Source organism: Rhyacophila brunnea, unplaced genomic scaffold (assembly GCF_057557595.1).
Source record: "Rhyacophila brunnea isolate RB1 unplaced genomic scaffold, BYU_Rbru_1.0 scaffold_3, whole genome shotgun sequence".
In the NCBI taxonomy this organism is placed as follows: domain Eukaryota; kingdom Metazoa; phylum Arthropoda; class Insecta; order Trichoptera; family Rhyacophilidae; genus Rhyacophila; species Rhyacophila brunnea.
Genome location: NW_028232965.1, coordinates 31,493,453 through 31,518,906, shown reverse-complemented (window position 1 = coordinate 31,518,906; position 25,454 = coordinate 31,493,453). Strand labels below are relative to the sequence as shown.

At 35.1% G+C, this 25,454-nt stretch overlaps 1 protein-coding gene across 2 annotated transcripts in view; it reads right to left on the bottom strand.

Moving 5' to 3' along the window:
- Positions 1–25,454, bottom strand: part of Mkp3 (Mitogen-activated protein kinase phosphatase 3) — a 128,486-nt gene that overhangs the window by 17,836 nt on the left and 85,196 nt on the right. The gene's annotated exons all lie outside the window — the stretch shown is intronic.

Genomic DNA, 25,454 nt, shown 5'->3' with positions numbered 1-25,454 from the left:
TTCCAGAAGTATGTAAGTATTTGCGATTGGTTTACGTTTATATTATCATTGTCAAGTGTTTTTTTTATTATACAATACGTGAATACAAGCCCAGTTTAAATATTCTGTCAAGTGCAATTCACATTTTACTGGGAAGTTGTAATTTATCCATAATACTCTTTATGGTCAGTGGCGCGCACGCAGAAAATTGGTATGGAAATAGTATATTACTATATTTCGATAAAATATTCGTAATATAATAAGTAAATAAGTAAAAACTTTTTACATTATTTAAGATACTCAGCTGCAGGGGCGGCTCTGCCTTAAGGCTTCGTAGGGACCATCCCCATATCATTATGTCAAAAACACAAGTTCGATATTTTTATCACTGTCACAATATACATACTTATTTACATGATTAAATTAACTATTTCATTTATTTTATCATACTGGGGAGCAAATCAAATGACCCCATGATGAGTAAAAACGCTAGCTGTACGTCGTTGTTCAAAACTGATAATGGTAAATCTATAATAATCATTAATAGGTATTAATTAAGTTAATATTTTTAAGCATGCTTTTTAGATGTGATTAATACTTTGGACGCTGAAGACGCACATGCGCGTAATGACCAGACGGCCGATCGAAGTAATTAACGTGCATTTTAAAGGTTCTAATTAAAAAATCATTATATAGTCAGCAGCGAATGAGTTAAGTGACGACTCAGATAATCATAATATTTATTCTGAAAAATTACTGATTTCCTCATTAATAACATCATATTATTATAAGAATCATTTGTATAATATGAGAAAGTAGGTAGGGATGTATGTATATTTAATAATTAATGGCTAAACCCCACCACCTAGAAAGTCGTCAAGCCGCCACTGCTCAGCTGAGGCATGGACGTGTGCCGCGTGCCTGCACGGTACAAAATTTGTCATAAACATTCAACATGCGTCTATTTAGTGTTATGTTTATTGTTATATTAATAATAATAATAATATATTCATTGACATGTTTTATTTTTCGAGTACAGACATAACGTTTTTTAGTCATCTTTACACGATATAAGAATATATTTTTTCGACGCCACAATCACAAAAAAAATCGAAGTACTGCCACCTCGAATGCCGCTCGGCGACGAATGCAAAATTTCGTCTCACCTATTGTTGAAATTACTCACCCGCGCGCGTATTGTAATATTTTGATATAACCGATCGTATTCCAAAAAAATAATTAGCTCATGGAATTCTATATGATATAAGGCAGGCATCGCGAAGGTATTTTTGGTCGATCGCGGACATAATAATATATTGTAATATTTGTTTAAACGAGTCACAAACAGAAAAATTAAATCGATTGAATCTACAACTTCAAGGGGGAAAAAGTAATTAATTGATTTGATTAGTGCAGTGAATACCTTTATAAGCAAACGTTCATTGTATGAACAACAATTAAAGGAATTTGTATTTTAAAAAAATTGGTAATATGAGGTCCGAGTGTAAAGATATGCTAAATATAATGGTTAGTCGTTAGTCAGTATTTCAATCACATAACGTTGCCAACCATAGATTTGCCAACGGAGTTTAACGTGAGAATTAAAGATTTCTCAAAATTATTAGAAGATGTTGCTACATTTATGTCGTTCCCATTTAATGATAGTATAAACGCGGAAGAAATAGCCATAAAAGTTAGTGTTTTATTAGATATCTATTCTACACACCTTGCCACACTTGAAGGAGAAATATTGACACAAAAATGCGATGTGGTCTTGAAAGTCAGAGCTTTAAGTCTTAATAATTTTTGGAGCCTAATTTGTGAAAACAAATATGCACAAATTGCAGCATATTTAACTTGCTTTTTTGGTTCTACATATCTGTGCGAATCTGCTTTCTTTTCATTGAATGCAATCAAAATGAAGCATCGCTCACGATTGACTAAAGATAATTAAATTTGACTGCGTGCCCACGTCTAGCGGTAACTTCATATCACGTAAAATACGACAAAATTGCTGAAAATATCCAATGCAAAGTTTCGGATGAAAATAAAAAAAATATTTTAAGATTTCTGTGTAAATATGTCGAAAGTACAGTTAATGTGTACTTTTTTTTTTTAGAAGTGAAATATATAGGTACTAATTTTAATTTTGTCGTTAATTCGATTTTTTCGTATCGTTAATTTTTATATGTATAAAATATCTGTTTTCAAAATACATAAATACCTACCTACCTACATATTCGAATTATAAAAATTGGGTTTTTATTGTTCTCCCATGATATAATTACAAGCGATATCAGTCGATCGCCATAAATAATTTTATCAACTAGTCGATCCTGATATAAGGAAATAGTAGGAATAAAAATATATGATTAGCGTTTTCCTATCTTTACAACAAGATGATTTAAAATATGCCGTTTGTTGTAATTTAGTGTAAACATGCATTTCGAAAAACACTGAAGATTTGATTATTAAATTAAAATTCTAAAAAAATATAGTTATTTTTCAAGAACATAGTTCAATCTTTCCAAATGATCATAGTTTATTGCATTCATTAGAGGATTGTCTTCGTTTGGTGCATGTATATTTTTTGTGATATGAATTGCGATTATTTGCCGTTTCACTTATGGCTCTTAAATTTATGTATGGTGGTGCCACACATTCACAAATAAACTCACTATTAGCAAGACGTACCTATTATTCTACAAATAACGTCTGTCCCAAAATTTCGGTAAGATGCAGTGTTGTCATCTTTTTGTCACCGAATTATATTTTAAGTATAGGTACTAAGAAATTATAGTACACATACTATAACTATAGTACGGTTGGCATCATTGAAGATGCGACGGTTAGTTAGGCTAAGGCCACATAGATAGGTGCCTTGCTTGGTGGCTACGTGCTAGGTGACATATCCTAGCGAACGGACGCACACAATACTAGCGCAATGGCCACACTGCACGCTTCGCGCCTCGCTGCGTGATTATTAGTCACCTAGTGAGTCTCCCGGCGAACAAACGTGTTGGTTAGACTTCGGCCACATAGGCAGGGGCTTCGCTAGTCCTGACCTAGATGCTATGCTTGTCTACTAAAAACACTACTGCCACATTGCACGCTACGTGCTTAGTTACAAATTCATTTGACATTTGGGAGCGCTCAAGTCAACAACGATATGTCACTCTCAAAACTAACCAGAAATCTACTTCTCAGAAAGAATTTAAATTTAAAATTTCGAAAGTCACAAATTCGAACTTGTTGGGTGCATAATATCAATTTGAAGATGAACCAAAGCACGTAGCGTGCAATGTGGCAGTAGTGTTTTTAGTAGACAAGCATAGCACCTAGCTTGGCACTAGCGAAGCACCTACCTATGCGGCCGAAGCGTTTGACAGCCTTCTTAATCATACAGATTTGAATTTGCGGCAGGCTGCAATGAAAAAAACGAGTTATGTGTCATCATAAACCATGTAACGAATATTTGAACCATAAAGAACACCAAACGTTTTGATGACTGGCAACCCCATCAGCGCTACGCGCGGCGAAATTACGCATTACTCCGGATCTCGGCGGGCGATCTTGTTTTTTCCTGTTTCTTCTTTGGACTTTGGTAACAGTAACGCAGTGTTCTCGATGAGAAAAGACCTTCTCTTTTGCCGTAAAATGCCGCAAACTTTTTAAAGGCTGAGAAATTTTCCCTCGTAGATACCAAATCGCAATGGCCGACCGGTCCAACTGAGGGTCGGACCGACTTGAGAAGCTCTTCCTTTTCAACCGACATACGGGGACACTCCCAGAGGATGTAATCGGCATCCTGCAATTCGCCACATAAGCAAGTCGAAGATTCTATTAGGCCAAGCTGACAAGAGCTTGGAGGCAAAACCGGTTAAGAACTGAGAAGTCCAATGGTCTGGAGTCAATCCGGTTATCTCCATGCGCCACTTTATATTAGGAAAAAACAAATGCGTTTGTCTGCCCTTGGAAGAAGTGGTCCATCGCCCCTGCCACGCACGCAGCGCCGTGACATACGCCAGGTCGCGTACAATAATTACAATACAATTTTTCGAGCGCACTGCTCATGGAACCAAGACCTAAAGGCGGCGATATACCGCTAACCTCCGCCGCAGACCTTAGAGCAAGGCGGTAGTGGCACCACGGACTTGAATATGCAGGTCTAACGGAAGCACTCCAGCAAAGACAGGTATCGCGTCGGTAGAAGTCGTCTTATAAGCCTTACTGCTCGGCCGTAGTCATTTGGCGGGCGCGGCGCGGCGGCGTCTTGCGAAACTCAAACGTATAACCGTGTGTATTATGGCCCAAAAAAGAAACTGTCTACGAACATTTTACACACGGTTATACGTTTGAGTTTCGCAAGATGCCGCCGCGCCGCCCCCGCGCGATCACTACGTTCTTGCACTTAGTGATGGCAAGTAATGCTGAGCATTGACCGCTGAGAAGAGTTTTCCGGGTGGACAATAACTTACATCTATGATACCACGTGCTGGCGGCATATCCAGCGATACTCAAGAAGATTGCATCGTAAGCTATTTTAAGAGATCTGAACTTAAGACCCCAATTACTTCCAGTAAGCCAGGAGACCCGATGATAAGTTGCTTTGGCTTTAGCCACCGATGTTTTGGCGTGGTGCAGAAATGATAATTTGTCATCCAGTAAAATGCCTAGATATGTTACCTTATACCTTTAACTAAAGTACTACCCATACGGATGGTGGGCGACCTTGAAGTGAGGTAGGCCGCTCCCTTGAGGAGGATGGATTCTGTTTAATGCTGAGCGAAAGTGAGTTTGTTCGTTTCAAAAATGGTTTCCATAGCCTCGTTAGCAGCTAGCTCAAGACCATTGCGGCTGTTCGCACTCACAAGGAGAAGCGTGTCATCCGCATGGGCAATAATATTGCAGTCGTTTGAAAGCGGGATCGACAGAAGGTCATCAAAAAGGATATTCCATAGAAGCGGTCCAAGAACTGATCCCTGGGGACACCCCATTGTGGATTTCCTAGATATTATTGTATTGCCGGTATCATATGATATAGATATGTCACTGAAATAATTTTGGATTAGTGCATATATTATTGTCTCCCGGTACTATTGACCGTTTTATGGAAGTAGGGATGACGCACGCCAACCAAGGTCATGGGAAGTTGTTCCTGGGACACTTTCGGCACAAATTTGAAGAGCGCCTATCGTTCGTTACGCCATGGTATACGCCTGCATATCGGGTGTGGAGACGTGGCGGGTGGCGGAGGGAAAAGCAAGTAAGACAGTGTATAGACTTGGAGACGCCCGTCACGAACCGACGGGCACGAAGCTGACCATGGAGCAACCGGTATTTTTGTATCAAATCTACTAGTAATATATTTTATCTTTTCTATTGTCCACATGTCTTTGCAAAGTAATTGGTTAGACGTTCATTCCCTGGTCGCTTCATTGTTTTTATCTTTTCTTTTCGAATTGTATCAAAACTATGTAACTTATTGTTTGAATAATATATCCTCTGGTTATTTTCCTAAGCGGACTTTCATTTAAATTATTTCAAACTGCTCTATAATGTCCGTGAAGGTGGCGCCCCGTCTCCAGCAGTTATATTATGATTTTTGTTTTTACACTTTAGCTTTCATTTTGGCCACGCCGTACGAGAGAAATTGCATGGTAAGATTTTATTAATTCCCTTCCTTTAGTTTAAAATCCTTTTACGAGTCTAATTCTCGAGTGATTTGCCCTGTCCTAGCCGTTGTGACATGTATGATGAGTAGACACCGGACATCTGGAGTCCTTTTTTTTTTGGGACGGACTCGAATATTACAACATTTTTTAATTAAAAAATGCGTTAATAATTTATGGAACCTATGTTTTTCAGAAAAATAAGTTGTACGATGTAGTAGGTACAATGAAATATGAAATAAATGATATTGATAATATGTGCAAGAGACTTTATCGATACTTAATTATATAGAAACGCTGCTATTAGTAGATATACTATACTATTTAGAGAAATTAATGAAGCGCTTACGTATAGAGTGGAAGAATTAGTTGTTAATAGTAATATCTATAATATTTAATAATATTCCACTTTTTATATACCTATTATTGAAATCAAAGTTTAAAATTTCTACTAAACTACTTTTATTTTCACTATCAAATAACAAATCACACTTGCTCCCATAATGAGAAGGACCTGACAGCTAGTGTATTATTAAAATCGTACCAAATCTGAATGATTTCGTATATTATGTTGATACTACGAAAATATATAATATGAAAACATATTATTATATTATATGGATTTATGGATAGGTAAAATGGGGAATATCGGACCTACGTGGTTAATGAAACCCTTTAGAAAAAGTTTCGTACGAAAGATACTTCAAATCGTACTTTTGTGTTTCAAGCAAGTGGTTGGACATATTGAGATATTCAATTTTAATATATAGGTAGGTACTGATGTTGTAATGTTTTTTTTGACATTTTTATAGGCCATTTTCAAACACTTTATATTCATCATGCAAAATATGTAAGTACATGCGTTTTCTGTTAATTGCTACTCCCTAATACTATAAATTATATATCATAGTATTATTTCAATGAAATATATAAACCCGATATAATTATTTATTTCGGAAGTTATCAAAATGATACAATCATAATTAGTCGACATTGATACATTGTGTATATATAGTACCTAATACCATTGCTAATAAATTATTTTATCAAGAAAATATTAGATATAAATAGGTATAACACAGTTGCAGTGCCTACCATTTGCCTTAACAAGTTGACCTTGGTTCTAATAGTTCATTGCTTTATCCAATCTGGGAGTTCACACATGAAACTATAATTTGATGTTATAGTAATGTGGTAGAAAAAACAAAAAAAACTTAACCTGCGCGTTTGTTAACTGATCTACGTATTTTCTTAAAATCCGAGATCACTTCAGTTTTGACGATTATGGATTATAGCTTAAAATTGTTTATTTGTTTTTATTTAGTGAGTAGGTATATTTCGTGATATTTCACATTAGCTGGTTCCATTGTTTACGGGAAATGACGTTTTAACGGGCTTACCTATTGAATGTATTAAATAGTATGTAATATATTCATTACGGGTTTTCACAAACACTTCAGATAATCAAAATTTGTTTTTTACTTGATCCTTTACTAATAGGTAAGAAGGTTTTAACAATCTTTTATTATGTCAATGTGCATTTACGATCGGTGATGCGCATAGTGCACGAAGAAGCCAGAAGGCATAACCCGGTCGTAAATAATGACTAATAGAATACCTAGTACAAAACATAAATCAATTAGAATTTATTGATTAATATTTTTGCCACTCGTACCCGTTAGATATAGGGACCATTATACCACTTTCCTCTAGAAGGTATATAAGGTACTTTTAAACACTTTGTACATTTTGCATTTTTGTTTATTGTTATTAAATCTTAGTTGATATTATTCTTTTGACTTATTAACTTAAAAATAACAACAATGGATGAAATATAATATTAATAAATATTATAATATGTCACATATATAATATTGTGTAAGTATATAATATATAATTATCAAGCCTCGATAGCGAAGGCTGCGTGACTAGCAAATGCACTTACGACCTATGTAAACCTGCCGTTCATATTGTTTTAAAAGCACATTGCAAAGATTATCCTTTGCTTTGTAATTTTATTCTTGTAAATCCACGGTATTATAGATGGTTGCACTATTATATCTAAAATGTAAACATAAATTTATATACAATATTGGTATATACTACAGCTGATGATGATACATACTATCGTATGGAAAATAATTCATTTTTAAGTTGTGGACTTCTTGTACGTATCATGCGACAAAAGCAATAAAATCGTCTTCAAGTTTTTGTCATTGGTCGGGAACCTTTTTTGATACATACACCTATGTGGAATTTTAAACACAGCAAATTTTTCACAGTTTTGAAGTTACGCTATTTCTTAATGTATATAAATCAGTCATTTAATAAATAAGGACAAATATCACCAACAAGTTAGTTCAAGTAAACAATCGACTCCCACGTCCTCTATACTTAATTGACTTTTTATGCAATAATATGTACCTACCTATATTTTGTAATGTTATTCAATTGAAAATGTCCATTAGGATAAAATCGGTTGAATATCAACATTATGGAATAAATGTGGAAAAAGTACGAAAGTACATATAAAGTGTTTTAATGAAATATGTATCTAGATTCTAGGTACTAGTCGTTTTATGTGATGAATAGTTCTTTACACTTTATAATATGTAAGTATTTAAATCAAATACATAATATAATCATATATCAGATAATTACTTTTTAATAACAACATTTAAATATAATGCTAATTATGTCGAATGGCCACCTAATCGGCGCGCCTTTAGCGTACAGTGAATTAAATGGGATGGCGGGACTTTTTTTAACATTACACACCTACAAACTTACCTGTAGAATTGCCAAAATGGAACTACGAATTACCATAGGACGCCATTTTGAAAATTTCATTCGAATGTCAGATTTTGTCCAGTTACTAGTCTTGATTGGGTAGTTTTCGACAATGGCTCCATTTTTTTTTTGTAGTACATATTCCACTTTTAATCAATAAATTAGGACCGGTTTCGTCCGCCTCAGAGGGACATTTTCAACTGAATCTTCCCTTGTTCAGTTGAAAATATCCCTCTGATGCGAACGAAACCGGTCCTAATTTATTGATTAAAAGTGGAATAAGTACTACAAAAAAATGCGTTTTTTTAATTAAACAACAATAAATATTAACGCAATACAATCACTAAGTGAAAATCTGAAGTATTAAATGGGACGGCGGGACTTTTTTTTAACGTTACACACCTACAAACTTACCTGTAGAATGGCCAAAAATGGAACTACGAACTACCATAGGACGCCATTTTGAAAATTGGTCAAAATTTGAAAAATGTCAGATTTTGTCCAATTACGAGTCTTGATTGGGTAGTTTTCAACAATGGCTCCCCCATCCCATTCTTCAGATAAGTTTGTAGGTCTGTAACATGCATTTTATCTACTCAAGGTCTTATAACTAATTTAATCACGGTGAGTAGTTTAGTGTGTGGCATTGCGGATTAGTAGCTCTGGAATATTCTAAATCTAAATATATTAACGTAATACGTAATATTTATAATAAACCTATTCAATAAGTGAAAATCTGAAGTAATATTATACTGCAAACCTTTTAGAAAAATGCAATTACGGCTTATGCAATACACAATATTATAATAGTAGGTATTTTAATTATTCAAACGAATATTTCCAGGGATGTCTCGCATCTACATATGTATTCTATAGACCGTACGCCACTGGTATTTTGAAGAGGAAATTTCTTACGATCAATTTGATGAAATTCTTCAATGTCAATAGTTTATAATCAAATAGACCAGATTGGGCAGAGCATCCTCAAAATACTTAAATATCTAAATAAATAAATAAGTATATGACTTTTTTATCGATATGTAGGTATTGTTGTTTAATTTAATAAAACGCATTTTTTTGTAGTACTTATTCCATTTTTAATCAATAAATTAGGACCGGTTTCGTCCGCCTCAGAGGGACATTTTCAACTGAAGGCATAAAGGCTGAACTCATTTCCCTCTGAGGCGGACGAAACCGGTCCTAATTTATTGATTAAAAGTGGTACAAGTACTACAAAAAATTGCGTTTTATTAAATTAAACAATTATACAATGCAGTTCCACCATGAATTAACAGTTAACAAAATAAAAGATATGTAGGTACTTTTGCGATATCGGTATTGTCACTTGGTAATACTAATAGGTATCAATATGATACATTTAGAACATAAAACGGGTCAGCGGACAAAATCTTTCAATATTTGTATTTATATTAATGGTAGGTACGCAAAAGCTATTCGATATTTAATTATGAAAAACATATTCTACACGCAGTTTATAAAAATGGTTTACCATTACTTACCTGCAATAAAACAAAACATCAATTTTGTAATGCGATCTTTTTAATTGCGATTTGCGAATTTGAATTCGTTTGAAGTGGCCACACTTCGCATTATAATATTGGCAAGACGATTATTTTAATTACAATAATTATCATCGCACCTGAGCTGCCAGAAAAAACAACTGACTAATTGTAGAAATCCATACTAAGAATCATTTGGGCAAAAGTCTCCTTAGGATATTGGATTCGTCCACCATTTTAATGTGTTTTTTTATGGGTTGACGGTTAAAGACTCGAAAGATCCGGCCTTTAATGATGAGAAAGCATTGTTACAACCATTTGTATTTGATATTATCATTCTAATAAAATTTGTAGTACAAAGGCTTATAATTATTACTTCCTATTTCTAATACACCCACGGTGGCCGCGCGGCGCGTTGGACTATCACGCCGTGGGTCTCAGGTTAGAATCCTGGGTCTGGCAAGTACACATCTTGTTTTTCAATTTGTGTGTGAGTCAAGGTATGGACCTAATAGGTTGAGCAAGTGGCTGACATCCATTTCTCGTAAAAAACAAAATCTGTTAATACAAACCTCTACTCGTGAGTCTACTCTGTGGAGGCCCATATGATCCTATTAGGATCGAAAAAAAAATGTAATAGGTAGGTACATAGTAAGTTTCAAGTACTTACATAATATGCTCTCAAAAATAGGAAATCCAGTTACCATGTGCAATATGAGACGCTTATCTAAATTTTAGCTATGACTACCTACTTGGCATTAATATAATCACTGTATTTGTGGTCGAGACTAGGTCACTGGATTCAGGACATATGCCCTCAACCAAAAATTTGTCAATTGTCATATCAGTAATAAGTCAAACGTACTTACTCCCTATTCGATAAGATAACCCCATTACCTATAGAAACAAAGCGTTACAATATTGCATAGTTAGCCCATCGTCACATCGTGACGTTGCATTCGACCTGCGGATGAAAATGTTCCATCATTTCCCTTTACATTGTACTGCACATTAGCATATTTTAATAGATTAGATAATTTTATGCAGTAGCAGTAGGTATAAATAACTAGGTACCCACTATTCAGTTGTACTATTATATCTATAAGCACGCATAAACAGTGTAGGTCCTGGGTATATACTTATGCAGTGGCGGCTCTTGGATAAGATATTTGGGGGTGCTGCAGTTGATTACAAATAAAAATAAATGTTTATTTGGATTATTTTTTACTATTAACATCAAAATTAAATATAAATAATTAATTATATTAATAATTAAAATAAAGAACTTTGCATAAATTGCTTGCGGAAATAAATTTTAGCAATGTTAATAAATCATTATAGCTATACTTCTTTCCTCGCTGTGGCGCGCGTGCTCACGCGCGACGCAGCAACGGAGATATACTGAAATCGGACTGTCTGTCTGACCCGTAGTACCGATTAGGTTTCCATTTGCGAGCACCGCTGCCCGCGCCCTCCTTCGCCCACTCAAGAATATTCTATTGAAATCGGTACTGTGCAAAATCAAGTACCTGCCGCGGTGTATGATAATTGATAATATTATTCGACATTGGTGTATCGATGCGCGGGCGAGCTGATTACACGCTTATTAATATTGATATTTTCATATAATATACATAAATTTATGCATACTATAATATTACATTTGTCTCAATTTGCTTGGGGGTGCTGCAGTACCGCAGTGCATATGGACGAGCCGCCACTGCTTGTACGCTGGTAGGTGGTGTGTATATCTCATTGTTTCTCAAACCATGAAACATGCTACGCGAAAGGTCTGAGGGTGTTCCGCGGTCGAAAATTTGCTTCGTGACTTAGACCGGTATTAGATTATAAAAAAATATTTTTTGGTGAATGTTTTATAAAATCTTGAACAGTATATCTATGTAATGCCCTATATTTTATAAAATATGTCGTTCATAAAAAGTAATACCACATTACTTTTTTTTGGAAGACGGCAAGAAATTAACCAACAAAAAGTTTTGATTGTAGAATACGAAAAATATGAAATGCTATATACCTACCTACCTACTTAACATAGAAAATAAAAGACTGACAACATAATCATAACTCGATTTGATATAAATAAAAAGGATTTCAAGTTATACACATTTATATTTTATATAAAAATTGATGTTTCTTAAAATAAATATCAAAAATATTAAAACTTTAAATCAGTCAAAAATCTCTACGATACCACATAGAAAATTCAACTAAATTTTAATAATAAATATGATCATAAAATAATATGTAATAAGATGGGATCCTTTAACAAATTCACATTTTTTCACAATTGCAAGTTTATTTTTGACTTTCCAGTTACATATTTATTAATTAATACAATTTAAATTGTAAATTATGAAAAAAATGTCTCAAATTGCAAGCTTCGTATTTTCCGCTAGGTATCGATAGGTAACAATGATACCCGTAATGTTACCAGCCGTAATATAACTATAGTCAGTAGGTATTATAATATTGGTCCGGTTCAGTGTTGCCAACTGTACTTACTATAATTGTAGTATTTTGTAATATAATTTTGTTCCGCGTACTATGTATGATATTAAAAAGGTATAGCATTCCCAAAATACTATAATTTCGAATATCGGAAAAAATACCAAAAAGTACTAAAATTTCGATATTTCCGTATCTACATAAATAAAAAGGCCTCGGAATTTCTCAAATTCTTCGTCATTTTTTTGGTGGAAAACAAAAATCCTATACATTTTCAACAGATGACAAGGCGTACAATATTTTTGGCGGAAATAATATAATTTCTTAGGCGTAAAACTCACTTAACGCAGCGAGTGGGGCGCTCGCGCAAAATTTCACAAGTGGCGCGTAAATCATCGAAAATACAACGTAATAAAATACGCCAGCGCACACTGGATTTGACGACGCATTGTGCCCGCCTGCCCCATGAGTCACCGTCGTATGCCTTCTCAGCGGCACGAATTAACGAAAATACAACGTAGTCCATTCATTGAACACGGCAAGCAAAATCACGCTTCTGGAAGCGTCGTCGATAGACGGGCGAGAAGCCATTATTTAATAACAGTGAAATTATTGTTTAGTTATTGCGTGTCCGATATTTCGCTGGTAGAATGATGTCATCGTGAATATTAATTACAAGCCCCGAGAAATAATGTAATATTTTTATTGCTTTGTTATGAGAGACGCTAATAATAATAATTATTATGTGCTTCTTGGGCCCCTTATTACATAGGTGAAGGGTAATGCGCGGGTGGGAGGTGGCCTACTCAGTAGTGAGCGCACCGAGCGCTTTTTTGGTGGGCTTTATGCCTTAGACCTACTTAGTGCCTACTATAATTTGGTGACAAAAAGATGGCAACACTGGTCCGGTTGATGTGTACGATACTACAATAGTAAGTATGTGTGCAACAAAAATCTTATAATTTTGCATTTCTGTACCTACAAATCGGACACGAGAGAAAGAAATCCGTTACGTCGGAACGTCGAAAGAAAATTTTCGACGCAAGACCCAACAAATGTTTAGAATTTGTTAGAAGTGGGGTACTCTGGTAAAAACAACCTCCCTAAAGAGGTATCAGCATGTTGTAAGTTTGGTGAACACTGATGTATGTTATAAAAATTTCCCTCTTTGTCCTTATTAGCGTCGTATTTTTATCTAATAAAAGGTAAGTGTACTTTTTTGCGAGTCGTGTTGTGTACGCCCATTAGGTCAACTTATTTAGAAAGGTCAAACATGTTGTGAATTTGATATTTTCCCCAAGATGGGAAATGTTTCTTTATGCCAAAGGTTGCGCGTTCAACATTAAAACGTTGCGCCCTCGAGTTTCCCTTTTGCCTTCAGCGCCATTTTCCTAACTAACCCCGGGGATCGCCGCCTTTCGCCCTACGTGAAATTACCTACTCCTATCAAAATCGTAATAATATGGTTTTGGTATGGGTACTGCCAAACTGGACACAGATTGAGTAGGTATTTAAACATTTCTTGGGTTATCGAACTGACTTCGTAACATGTTTTGCATAATTAAAAACATTTCTATGGATTTTTATTCATTATAATACTCAGTTTCACGCTATAAACTTGTTTTGAATACCCTACACATTTCTTGGACCAAACATCAGATAACCAGGTAGGTAGGTACTAGAGGTGAGTTGGAAATACTGTCACCAGTTTGTGTACTCAAGTTTCGGATGAAACTACCCATACTAAGTATTTGTGGCCCAATAAACTTATTCCAAAAAACTTGTGATGATATCATCGCGAGTTGCTGTTCTGTGCACTCGCCAGTTGGTAGACTTTCAACACTATTGACATTAAATGCGCACGAACGAAATAGCACTTGAATATAGGTATATTTAATTTATTAGTCTATTGTTTTATATTTATAGTTCGAACGTATGAATAATAATAGGTCATAAATTTTGTGTCGCAGCACAGTGGTGAGATGACGAACAGGCTTAGGTTTGTTGTATACCGCTCAAAACATGTTTGAAATTTTAAAAAAATCACTGTTATTCATTTTTGTTAACAATAATATTGTAACCTAACAGAAAAACAACTCATAAATTTAAAATTTTATAATAAATGTGACTTTTCGACAAGCGGAGCTCAGCGTATTTTTAGCGATTATATTGAAGCCGATACACAGTCTGAGTTCCCTGAGCCGATACGTATTTTAAAATACTAATAATAAGTTGGTTTTAGTTTCAGTTGAGTTTTGTCGCATACGCACGTCAAACGATCTATATAGTATTCCAAATACTAGTAAGTATTTTGGAACAAGTTTATATACTAAGTATTTTTTTATACCGGTGGTAAGTATACTTAGTCTTCAAAATCGACCAGTTTCTCATCTCTAGTAGGTACTCAATTGAAATTATCATGACATTATAAATCCCCGGATGCCAAATAAAAGGCCGACTTACATGATATATTAGTATGGCCATACCCTAGATCAGGGATGGCGTCAATATGTTTTCAATGTGACTGATCGTGATGAGTGGTGATGGGTGATTTTATAGCTTCTCCATTGGTCAGTGAATATATTATATTATATAACATGAACACCTTTGTTATTTTGTTCTAGATATTTCGTGACGTAATAAGTTAATAAATAAGAACACGGAAAGTGTTAATGTGTTGAGTGTGTTTTTCACACGAACGTGTGCAATGACGCGTTATGTGAATGCAGTTTTTTTTTAATTATCATGTTACCTAAGAGAGCCGTGTGAAAATATTATTGATCATGTACTTATTATAATCAAAGTCGTTTACCAGCTGGATTTAACATATTTTCCCTGATTTTTTTATGACTTGCCATCTAGAACTAGATAACAATATGACGTGAAGCGTAAAAATAAGTACCTACTTGGGTATTTATTCAATATATCGACAAGCACTATCTTGTTCTTATCAATTGTATTATTATGAGTCAGTATCTTCTATCTGCATCGACTGCAGATGTTCGTGGAACGGTCTATGATTTTCATTGTTACCAATACAAAATATATTATACCTAGGTAAAAACACGTAAGTAATTAACTAATTACTAACAAACTTTAAAAAATAATACTGTGTAGGCAATATGAAATCATTTAAGTACTTAATAATAATAATAACAATACATGTCATTGAATCACTTTCCAATATAGTTAAAAGACTATAGGTACTACATTTTGTTTCCAAAGCAACGCCCCAATACATAAACTTTGCATATAATAATAGGTTCGTATCTATACTCTAAGGTAGGTACCATTATTTAGGAGAAACATACCATTAAACATTATATTGTAATACTTTTTTCTTATATTAATAATTAAGAGTACATACCTACTTACTCATTTGACGGGGCTAACCATGGAACATGCATGAAAAATGGGGCGATAGTTTATAGAAAATTCGAATGTGTCGTGTGCATTTTAGTCGCGACTTACGAGGCGCCACTAAACTTGCGCTGCCAATTAATATTATACCTGCATGTTATTTCTACAGCCAACTGAAGTCGAAACATTCAGAAAAGTTGAATACATTTTAATATAATATAAGAGAAAGAGGAATCATCCTAAATAATCATTAATAAATTCGTAGGTATCCACCTAAAAAGTAATAATAATAACACAACCTACTACCTATACTTACTCGTTTTTTTTTCAGAAACATTGTTTTTTTCCAATCTTTCTCATTTTTATTAATTTATGTGAAAAAATAAAATGAATTGGTACCCATGGGTAATAAATCAAACTTCATTCAAACTCAGTTTATTTCTAATGTTATTAAAAATAGTTCGCCTGGGTGGCCGCCGATCCAGTGCTATCTCTGAATGTTCACATGCATGAATTTTTCGCTCCCATAAAGTGTCCACAGTTCTCCTCATTGTACCTTGACCTATACTGTCATAGATATCCACCTTTCTCTCATCCTGTTTGCCAAGTGCCTAACATTACGATTCTAGAAGCAAGAGAGTTTTATAGAGAAATGTTTTGGTTTTCTTTGAGGGAATCCTTTTCATTATAGTTGTTAAATGTTAATTATACACATTACATTCCACAGGTTGTTGGTCGATATCTATGCAACATAACACATAACGTCATAACATAACAAATGCATGACGTGTGTAGTTAATTATAAATTATTTGTTATCAATGTTATCAATTATCATCATCAAATTATTTACCGTTTGATCACCGGTGATACAATAAACGGGGGTAAAAATACCAAACACGTCGCGAGTCACAAGATTTTCTGCGGTACCCAGTGGCGCACCCAGGATTTAATATTGGGGGGGCCCAAGGAGGAGAATGTAAATTAGTCCCATAGGCTCTTTTTCTTCTTCACAGCCTAATTTCTCGTTTATCGGTCTTTTGTCTATTGCACTCGGTGTACCTACACCATGGTCCTAACATCCTGAAACGGGCCCTGAGGCTAGGATATTTGGCGGCCCCCCTACCTACCGCTAAGATTAAAGGCAGTGTGAAACACTAAATTAACGTTTTCCAAATTGTGTTTTTATCAAATTAAGGGTACTTATACGGTGAATTATTGGCGATTTTTAATACATCTACTTTAATAATGGAGCTGTCGAGTATCGACACATAATAATCAAAAAATATATTGCACAATTATATAAATAATTGAAAATGGTCATGGCCAATTTATGATGTGTGTTTATCTCACTTATCTGGTCAACCCGACACGCCGGGCCCCCCATAGCCCGGGCCCCCAGGCTAGAGCCCTGTCAGCCCTCCCAAGCTATGACCTACACCACTCCGGAATTCGGGTGGACACGGAGAATTTTTTGACAGTTCCATTAGGGAGTGGGTTTCTAAAAAAACCCGAGATTAGTATTTCGAAATTTTGTGTTATAAATTAAAATCTAAGAAATTTTTATTTGTCTAAGCCCAAAGGTATAGTTTATTGGCTTTCAATTTCAATGTTTAAAACGGGGGTTTGTTAAAGTTTGGTAAAAGTTTAAAATGTTTTAAAATGGGGGTGCCAGGGCACCTTGCTGCCCCCCAACCCCCCCTGGGTGCGCCACTGACTGTTGGTCACTAAAGACTAAAATTTTTGGGGAGGTGAGCCTTGAATTTTTATTTTATGATTTCGGGGGCCTGTGGTATGAAAAAGTTTGAGAAGCACTGGTCTAGACTCAAGAGCTACAATATGTATGCCAAATTCCACCGAAAAAAAAATGTTCTTTTGATTTACACCACCGCCGACTGTGGTGGTTTTAGTCGTTCTTTTCGCCGAATTTTTATTGTCGATTTTTTAATATTGAGGTTCCAAAATATTAATTGACAATGGACAAAAAAAAGTATTGTTGCATTTAACTTATACACAAACCTCTTCAACACAATACAGCCTAATTCCTCGTTTATCGGTCTTTTGTCTATTGTACTCGGTGTACACCAGTCCGGAATTCGAGTGGATACCGAGAATTTTATGACAGTTCCATTAGGGATTGGGTTTCTAAAAAACCCCGACATTTTCGAAATTTTTGTGTTAGAAATTAAAATCTAAGAAATTTTTCAATAAATGTGCTGGTGAATTACATTCTGATAATTTTTATTTTGGGGGGTGCCAGGGCCCCCTGCCCCCCCCCCCCTGGGTGCGCCACTGGCGGTACCTGTCTACCTACTCGATTAATATGCCACGTGGAGTCGAGTCGCAGCCCGCTACATACCTTCCAGGCGAAAATAATCTTTTGTTTGTCTACAAAGATTTTTGTTGTCAAACGAAACGACCGAGTCAATAATTCGAAACACGTGCTGGCTTCGCTGCTTTCTACGGAAGCTTGGTAGTTGGTAAAATAATACATAATATATTATTAATATTATTATACTTTTTCAATTGAGGCAGTGAGAATACCCACACATTGATTATAAATTGAGGTGCTGAGGATTGAATGAAAACAAGTCCACCAGTGATCAATTTGAGTAAATCGACTTCAAAATAAAATACATTTGATGATTATATGTACACAGGCGTAAAAATTATAGTATTTCTGAAAAATATATAGTACAGGAACATTTTTTGTATTGAATTCTTTAAAAGTATAGTATTTTGGTATATTTGGCGTAAAATTATAGTATTTTACATTTTTCGCGAAATCAAAATTATAGTAATGCACTATAATTATAGTACGGTTGGCATCACTGAATTGCGACTAAATCACAGTCCACAGTCGCAGTATGTACATAAACTGTTACTTTATATCTTGTTCTCAAACGATTTATTATTACATTATGTATTGTTAATAACTATATTTTTTTTCAGCGAATAATTATTTTTATTGAACTTACATAATTTTGAAAACACTTCTGCGAAAATATATAACCAATAGAAAATACGTGTTTTCAAAATAATGTAAGTTCAATAAAAAGAATGTTACTTTCTTAAATCTTGTGAATTATTTGTTGAATAACAAATAGTTAAGTAATTAAATTATTAGCAACTTCAAATAGGTTACAACAAAAAATCTTGGAGTGATCCGTGACGTCGGTTAGTAATTAAAAAAATAATACCTACTATGATTTAAAATACAAAAGCCGATCGCCAATAGTAACTCAATTTGGAAAGCGCTTCAGAGAGTAGGTATTGTAAGAGCCATTAGTTAAAATGTGTCGCTATTAGATAGGATAACTATAGCATTGTGGTCAATGTGAGTGGGCGCGAAATCCGAGAGACGCAGGTTCGATCCTGCTGGGTATCGCATTTTTTTCAAAAAAAGATTTTTTCAATTGATTATATATTTTTTAGAAGAGTTTTCAAATTACATTTATTTTGTTAATGTTTGAAGGAGAATAAGCCTGGCCAAAGCATTCAAATGAAAGACAATGACATGAAGTAATAACATTTTATAAGCCTTGCCCATGGGCATGGCCCCCACAAGGGGGGAGGGATTGACAGGGCTCTAGCCTGGGGGCCCGGGCTTAAGGACGGCCAGCTTGGCGGATCGACCGGCCAAGTGAGATAAACACACATTTCAGGTAAAATAAAAAATGTCACCTGCCGCCTAATTTCACTTCAAACGTATTAACATTTAAAAATATGTGATTGTGCAATGCAATTTTTGATTATTGTTTGTCAACTCCATAATTCAAGTGAGTGAATTCAAAAATACAAAAAAAAAAACGCTAAAAAATACCTTTTACCTATACCTATATAATACGTAAAATGAATTAACCTTTGCGATAGGCAGTGGGGCCCCGCTTCAGGGTGTAAGGGGCATACCCATGGGATAGATATAATCCAATGATAGGAATAAAATGCATAAAAGAAGTTACACGTTTGCATCCTGTTTACACATAATGATGTGAAAATTGGTCCTACCCCATTGTTTAATATTAATTCTGTCACTTGTACTTTAATTTAAACCTTAGCACTTTAATTATAATATTATTATGTAATGTTTGAGACTTTCACGGTTGTTTTCTATCGTAATAGATTTTTGGGTTTCCCACCGCGTGAAGGGACTTCTTCCTTCAGTCCTCGACGTTTCGGGCTCGTTGCAGAGGCCATTATCAAGAGCTCTTGATAACACAAAGAAGGAAGAAGTACACTTTTCTTCAGAAATTTCGAGATGCTCATTTCTCCAGATTTTTTAACCACACGTGTACATTGTTTATTGAATTCGTGAGACGTCTAAAATATATAGAAAAGCAGATTACACACAAATTTGGTTACGAATAAAAAAATCGATATAAGTACCTAATACATACCTACTTTATGGTGGATAAATCATGACTTATGAGAGACACGAAAACTATAAATTGTATCGGAATACACAAACAATGAATTAAGTACCTATACAGATTAATTCAGAGTTTGAACAATATCTAAAGGGAATCTGAGTATGAACCACATGAATTATAATACTTGATAGCAATACCGCATCGTTTTTTGACGGGGTTGGGTTGGTAGTCATCAATACACATTTGGTGCATTAAAACAACAAACCAACCCTAATATTTTCTACACTTTATATTTAAAACCATTATCTTCTCTCTGTTTTGATGTTTCGATATTATGTACATATTATTATGACGTAGGTATCTACGCGATTTTTGTAAAATAGTACTATCCGTTCATAACAAATTCAAGTTTAAGAGAATCTCTTTCCAGTATAATGCATTTAATAATTTATGACGTTGGCTGTTTTAGTGAATCTAATCATATGTTAAAATCTTAGACTATAGTTTATTGGGATTCTTTCAGCTTCTAGACGTCACCAGAACACTTCGCTGGGGACGCAGAAAGAATGAACAACACATCAACGTGGAAGCACTAAACGTCGACAAAGTCAGAGGAAGCACCAGGAGTACCAGGATAAGATAGAGGAGATGCTGAAGACCATATTGTTGAGGAGGATTATAGAGAAGAGAGATTCTAGGAACACATCGGACGCCAATAATAATAATTTTATATTAAATACATACAGCCATAAATTATTTGATAACGAAGTCACATAGGTATTACATAAGTGAATAAAAAACATAACATCATTTAGGTAATTGTACTTAGGAGGCATCAATACACATTTTCAAAAAAAGAAAATTGTAATAGTCACACTCGTAAACCAACACACTAATAACGAGAACTATTATCGCAGCCAGTTTAAAACCTCTATTTCGAGATTCCTATACAAACGGAAGTGTGTTATCTATTTATACATGTAGGTATGTGTGGCCTGTAACAGACTCATTCATTAAAAATACATTCAACAACTCGATAAATAAACTATCGTGTTTCATTTCACAAAACTATGCATTAAAAGTATTTACTAAATGAACAATAACACAACAAAAATGTTTATATTACCAACATATTGTACGTTTTCCACACGTAGAGTAGGTGACCACGTAGCTATTGTTTCAATGCACGAGTAGGTATATGAAACGCCAGTTTCACTTAGGATTAGACTGATTAGAGAATACAAATTTAATAATATGAAATTAAAAATTAGCAGAAGTTAACCATTCTGGGTCTCGTAATAATATAAGACTTCACCAAACATTAGCATAGTGGCGTCCTCTGTAGCGTAACGTGATATCCCCCCCCCCCCCCCCCCCCAAAGGAAATCTGGGCCTCTCCCCGTACATACCACAAATATAAAGTAATTTCCTAAATAGTTTCTTCATGTTATGCCAAAAATCTTATTGAACTAAAATATATATTTTAATATATAAATTGAACTGGCATTTAGGTAGATCACACCATGGTAGAACTGCAATATGATGGTTTTTGTTGATCCTATTATATGTAATATTATATTGATGCCGATAGCTGTTATCGTTAAAATTCCATTCTCAAAACAATCCAAACATAATAAATTGACAGATACAAAGCTGAGATAATAATATAGTATCGCGCAAGTTTCAAACATACTTATATGTAGCTACCTAATAGGTTGGTACTAGTTCCATGCGAATACATATTTTTTGTTTTTAAAAGGGGCCCCTATGCCTCCTCTTCTGCGGTATTTTGCGCAATGTATACAGTCACTAGGTGTCCTGCTAGTACACGAGTATAAAGGGGTGCAAAATTAAATAAAAGTAACGCCCACAACGTTCCAGGTTCGAATCTTGGGTCTGGCAAATACACCTACACATTGTTTTGTGTTTGGAGTCAGAGTACGGACCTAGGTTGAGCAAGTGGTCAACATCCATTTCTCGGGAGAAAAAAAATATTTTAATATAAACCTCAACTTCGTGGAGACCCATATGATCCTATTAAGATAGGACATAGTCAAAAGAAGAAGAAGAAATTTAATATTCGGTCGGTACCTACTACTTGCAGTACCACCCTCTTAACTATGGTTTTCAATGCATCCCAAATTTTAAGACGAACGCACAATTATTTTGTGAGATCGAGAGAGAAGAGGTCGTCTCGCTATTCTACAGGTAGGTACCCTAGAACAGTGTTTCCACAACTGAGGTGCGCGCAAGATTTGCCGGGGTAGGTACGTGGTTGATTTTTCCGTGACGTATTCTTATCAGCGACTGCAACAGTTGCCAACCGTACTAACTATAATAATTACATTTAGTACCTATGTGTGTCATAGTGTTGGACCACGTATACGAAGACTATCCTCCACGTAACCTTGCCATTGTACACAGTGACGAGGATTTGTGTTTATACGCAACCGTATAAATGGATTAGTAAAAGCCGGGCACTCGATTGGTTTATTCACTTTTTCATTCAAAAACATCTATTCCAAATGGCAAGGTTACGTGACGGAGACTCTACTATGTTAGATACCAAGTATTATCATTAAATGAAGACATAAGTTTAAAAAAGAATACAATTAGATATCATTGCAACCAGAAAAAATCCGTCTGAAAAAAAATGTCGAGTCAATTCAAAATATTTCAATTCAATTGCAAGATCAGACAAGCTAAAACAATGTTTTAGTTTGAAAGGAATATAAAAAAAAAAGTGACGTAGCGCGTACACAGGTGAAATCTTTCTCTAACGAGATCCTATAATGTTGTACGTTAGGGAAACACTGCTCTAGAGTCCAGCGCATAACCGGTGGATCGTAGTTTTTAGTTTTCATAACATAATACAGCGTGGGTACCTATAACGGATAGGTACACCTTAGCGTGGCAATTAGCGACATTTGGAATTGCGTTTGAATGGTGGGCGGGAAGAGAGCGGTCGACCGGAAGCCGTGATCCGGTGTCTCTGGCCGCAGCCATAAATGAGCCCATGCCATGACACCATCGTACGTTTTAACCAAATATCCCAAGTATCATAACATGCATAACATCAGTCACATCACTATTCGATCGGAATCATACCTACTATTGTAATTAATTCAATTTGACAAAGGCCTTGAAAGCTGGGAGCACATTAAACTCAATTTACTATTAATATGCAATAGCCCGACGAATTCATCAGATGCCCAATTCAACATGAACACTGATCGAGGCATATTATAATAACCGATACTATAATAATGACCTTTTCTTTTTGCCTCTATCCTCTATCTATAACTTTAGATGGACGTTGGGCTTTTGTCTGTCTCAAATATATAATCTGGTCAGTTCCCAACCAACTGATGACTTCTGGCCTTAGCCATCTTTGTTTTGACACCAACCATATGTCTTATTAGTCGAGTCATATTACGGTGATACCTGGAAATAACTCCCCTAAAGAGGAGGTTTTGCATTTGCATAGTGCGAGTAATAACATACCAAAAATCAACATTCGTTCATGCTCCATTTGCTCCATGCTCATACAGCCTCCATTTTATTAAAAGGAGGAAACTTTTAAGCGTTTCAACCGTATCACATTATCGGCTTAAAATATCGAAAAATGTTTCAAATAAAAATTGAAGAGCTTACACGGGATAGACGAGTAAGTTATACAGCGATTCTTAAGATTGTAACTATAGTTTTTTTACGTAGAATTGCGACAGTAAAGCAAATCCTAATGATCGACATTTAACGAAAAACTATATTAAATGGCAACGACTCCAAGACGATTGAACGATATCAAAAAATCGAATGTATTTTATACCAACCATCATGGCCCCTACATCCTGAAGCGGGCCACAATGTTTGGTGGGCCCCCCAACATATCGCTAAAGTTAAGGGTAGTGTACTACAGCAGTGTTCCCCAAACAGTTATGCCCCAAATATTATGTGGAACTTCAGGGTTCCGTGTAAAATAAAGGGTTGGCATTCCGTGTACTTTTGGAGATTTTTGGTACCTAGGTATTTTAAAATAAATCTACTTAAATTTATGGTCGGCACTCGGCATCATATTATGCAGCACTGATCGGGACCCCCTTTTGTGGTAACCAAGTAACAAGTAACTTCGCCATGTTAGATAAATACCTAGTCATTTTTATTATTCATGAAAAACTAAAAATAATTATAAAATAGTTGTGAGGCGATTTCTTTTTACTATTAGGGGAAAATTTTACCTAATGTGTGTGTTTATATCAACTGGTCGACTCGCCACGCCAACCCCCCCCCCCCCCCTCCGCTTTGGGCCCGGGCCTTCAGGCTAGAGCACTTTCAGCCTGTAGGGACTATGCCAACCATACCTACCACAAATTATTATAACGTCAAAAAAGTCACCAAAGACGACGATTATAAACATACGTTTACAGTCGCCATGTTACAATGTGCCAACGTACGGAATTGAATTTTTTTATGGCAACCAATTCGCCATAATATAAATGTTATGAAATCGCCACTAATTGATATACAAAAAATATACCCTGATAATAAAATGACACCTAAACAAGGGAAATTTTGAATGGCGAATTTAAGAATCTCCATTCATGTGCTAGACCTAGAGCTTTTTTATGTATTTTCCGCCAAAAAAATATCAACGACGAATTTAAGAAATTATAGTATGTCCGCCGTACCTACCTACTATGCCTTTTTATATTAAACGTACGCGGAAGAAAATTGTAAAACTATAACATATTATAATAATGACGTTTTAGTATGATTGGCAACACTGCGGCGAAAATACCACCCGAATCTTTTTTTTTAATTCCTTATACTTATAAAAAAACTCTCAAATTCTCGAGTAGGTAATCAACTTTTCTTATTATTTCTCGAGAGATCTCAACTTCCGACTCCAAACCTTTTGACCTGGTTATAATAATAATCTAATCGTCTGATAAAACGTATAAGTACCTAGTTATAGTATTTCTTGTGAGCCGTAACATTTTATTAAGTACTTATTTGAAAAGTGTGTCGTAACGTGAAAAATGTTCGGAAACATTGGACATGGGAACCTTACTGTTATAAAAGTGTTACCTTGAATGGTTTACTTTATATAGGTACTATACAATATACACAGACGCCTTAATGTCATGCGCAGAACGAGGCAACAGCACATACAAAAGATCCGCAAGAAATATAATGAATGGTGGATTTCATTTTTATATCGCCGTAGTAAATTCATAGCGATTTGCAGCGGTCAACAATGCCACTAAATAGCTACTATTACTGAATGTATTTGGAATAG